This window comes from Melanaphis sacchari, unplaced genomic scaffold (genome assembly GCF_002803265.2).
Source record: "Melanaphis sacchari strain LSU unplaced genomic scaffold, SCAv2.0 Contig34_pilon_pilon, whole genome shotgun sequence".
Lineage (NCBI taxonomy): Eukaryota > Metazoa > Arthropoda > Insecta > Hemiptera > Aphididae > Melanaphis > Melanaphis sacchari.
In genome coordinates this window covers 48,014-51,798 of record NW_020271213.1, presented here as the reverse complement: position 1 = coordinate 51,798, position 3,785 = coordinate 48,014, and positions in this window count along the sequence as shown.

Here is a 3,785-nt window from a genome sequence, read left to right as displayed (position 1 = left end):
ATAATAATAATAATAATAATAATAATAATAATAATAATAATAATAATGATAATAATAACAATAATATTAATAATAATATTTAACAATAAATATTTATTTGATAATCATCGTGTTGCGGAGGTGGTTTATGTTTGCGCCACCGCAGCCACTGTTGTTTGTTTTTGTCGGATAATCACATTACTCGCGAGTAAATTCAACTTACTCCGCCACCGTCACCGTGTCCACCGTCGCGGTGTTGACTGACAAATATTTATAACACACACACACACACACACGCACGCGCGCGCGTATACAAGGATCACGCTCACAAATATATATTGTATATATGTGTATATATTAAACGAGCGTTTATTTATTAATATATTATACCCTATTTAATGTGTATAACAAAACAAATGCACAAGTATATACCTGGCAGACGTTTAATTGCCGCCGCTAACGGTTAATAGCCCCTCCCCGTATAAATATTTAATACAACTCGCACTATACACGTCTTGTTCCTATCCCCGATACACACATACAAACACATATATAAATATATATATATATATACATACATATACATGTATAATATTGTATATACTTGCAGTTTGTCTATATATATACCTATGTATAAAATGTATACTTGTATATTTGTAATGCGCGCGTATATACATACACTGCTTGTAAATATTATCGAATCGTTATTGGACAAATAACGATATAGCTCTACAACAAATATACAGTATAACATTATTATAGCGCGCGCGCGAGCGTGTGTGTGCGTATAATAACTGTATCGTGTCGAATCGCGCGATTTAAACGCGATTTGTTTTCACATAAACACTCTGTACACACACACACACACACAAATCCACTACCGTTTAAAATCAGTAAATCCTCGTGGGATGGATTATACACACGCACACGCACACACCGCGTATATGTATCGAATAGTCGCGGCACGTACATTAAAATAATACGATATGTATTAATTAATAATACCGATACGGACGTGCGGGTGTGTGCGTGTTTTTTAGGAATCCGCAGACACCGCAAAGCCGTCGCCCGGCGGTCTATGGGTGCGCGAAAATTATTTATGAAATGTGTATTACAAGTGATTACGCGCGTGTAGGCGTATTACAATATCAAAATAAATGGTCTGTGCTCGGTCGCGTCGCCGTCGGTGTTATTGCGCCTAACCTAACCCTTGCGCGCGCGGTTTCATCTGCACGGGGCTGAAAAAAGCCCGTCGCGCGGTTTTAAGCGCGCGCACTAGAGCAGAGACGAGTGTGTAGACATGTTATTATGCTCGCGCCTTTAATATCGTGCTGTTTAGTACGTAAAGAACCCGCGCCGGTGGTATGCGATGTATAATATAATATATACGTGTGTGGTGCGTTAAGTATATATATATATATATGCGGGATAAAGTGCGCGTGAAGGAGGATTACGAGTGTATATTATATCATATTATACGTATCGGCGGGAGAGCTGTTCTACTGCAAACGCCACCGCTTAGTCGAAATAATACGAGAAAAAAAATAAATAAACCGCGCACCACCCACACACCAGGGCCGATTTGTATACATGTGTATAGGTATATACGTATATTGAACTGGAGCGGAACTCAGCGGCAGCTCGTGTATTGTAATACTATATACCTATATAATATAATATATGTAATGGTGCGCGTATAATATTATACGAGCAGGGATTTTCACTTTCTCGAGCGATGTTGTATAATATACAGCGCGCGCGAGCGGCAGCACAACAAGACGTCCGACCGTTTTTCGAACCGTTCAAATAATCCACTCGAACTTTTTTTTTCCACACACACACTCACAAACGCGCGCGCGCGCGCCATCATAAGAGCGCGCGAGCTGGCTGACGGCGTACAATATTCTAATATAATATTATATTATATTATGTATGGTTGTGGGACGTTCGAGAGCCCGCGGTGCAGGCGGCGTGCGGAGGGAGCAGAAACGTGCGTGCGTGCCGGCCGGTCGGCGGGCCTTCGAGTGAAGCGGTGTATGTGCGCGCGCGCGCGCGTGTGTGTGTATGGGATATATACGTATTAATAGTAATAATGAAAACAACAAGTACGACGAATCGTCGTCGATCATCATATTATATTATTGTGTGTATATATATATATATATATATATATAATGAATAACGTGTTGTGTGTGTGTGTGTGTGTGTGTGTGTGTGTGATATTATTGACGTGTGTGTGTGTGTGTATGCGTGTATGTATGTATATATCAGTATATATCGGCGGCAGTGGTTGCTGCTGCCCCGCCGCCGCCTGGGCGCGGGGACAAAACGCGCGTCGAGTGCACCACTTGAAATTGTCAAACAGCCCTTATACTACGCGCGCCTAGGGAAACACTGCGGTTACCACCTGTCAGCGACGCGTATGTGTATAGCGTTGCGCCGCCGCTCGGCGTATAAGCGACCGCCGCCGCCACCGCCACGACTTGGGTGGTATACGACGTTTTTATTATTATTATTATTATTATTGTTATTATTATTACTCTTTCCATACAGGCGCGTGACACACCGTCTATAACGTATCGAAAACGTGTGACGTGCAGTGTGTGTGTGTGTGTGTGTATGTGTGTATCCGTGAAATTTTCCACAACAATGTGCTTACGTCGCGCTGCCTTTTTTTCTTTTTTTCGTTACAATAACGCGCATCTTCAAACGGATTACGTGGCGAACGTACACGCACAATAATACATAATATTATAATATATAATAATGCGTGTGCAGCCGTTGTATTTATTATTTTTTTTAAACATTATGACAAACGCCGGGCGACGTGGCTTGGCATGTACTCGACAAGATTACGACGACGACGACGTGAACGATGCAAACATTTTTGCACACGACAGCCGCACACACACACGTCGTACACAACGCGTATAATGTGTGTAACGTGCGGTGCGATGTTGTATTATTGATCATATATATATATATATATATATACGTTTCATGATGTATCGTGTGTGTATGGATCGTGAAATGTGTTCGACTATATAATAAATACACGTACACACGCGGGTGTTCGGCCGCCGGCGTTGCAAAGTTTTCGCGGACGGGCCAATGCACATAATAATAATAATAATATATAACGTATTTAATATAGGCAATATTATTAGATATTATTGTACGTGCGTGGTACACGGGAGATATATTTTGAAGCAGGTTTATTTATTTTCCGAGAGTAGGTAGGTGTGTGTTTTGTATTGATCGATTTGTGTCAGTGAAGTCCGGTTTATTATTATGCGAATTGTTATTGACCTATACGTGGCTACGTTGTACATAGCTCTGCTATAAATAGTAAACCGAGCACATAGATCAACTTAAAAATTGATCTTGTGCTTTATGTTGTAGGTTATATGCACAGTAGGTCATACGAAAGTTCTTAATCGATCGAAAAAGTATGCGTCTACAACAAAATCGGTGCCATATTATTTTCCCTTTATAGTCAATATAATTATATAATAATATGTGCATCACGGAGCGGCATAATTGGCTAAACAATTCGAGCCGGGAAATTTCTATTTAACAGGCCCACTCAATATATTATATCCAATAATCATTTTTGTGCTAAAATTGTTTTTAAGAATTTAATTTTTTATTATTTAATATATTTAATATTTGTATAACATGCTATTATATTGTAAAATGTGTATTTCATTAACACTTACAGAAGTTTCACACAACTTATAAACATATCTATTAAGCATCTGAAAAAAGTGATCAGTTCATTTTATTAAGTGAATAACAAAAATGCC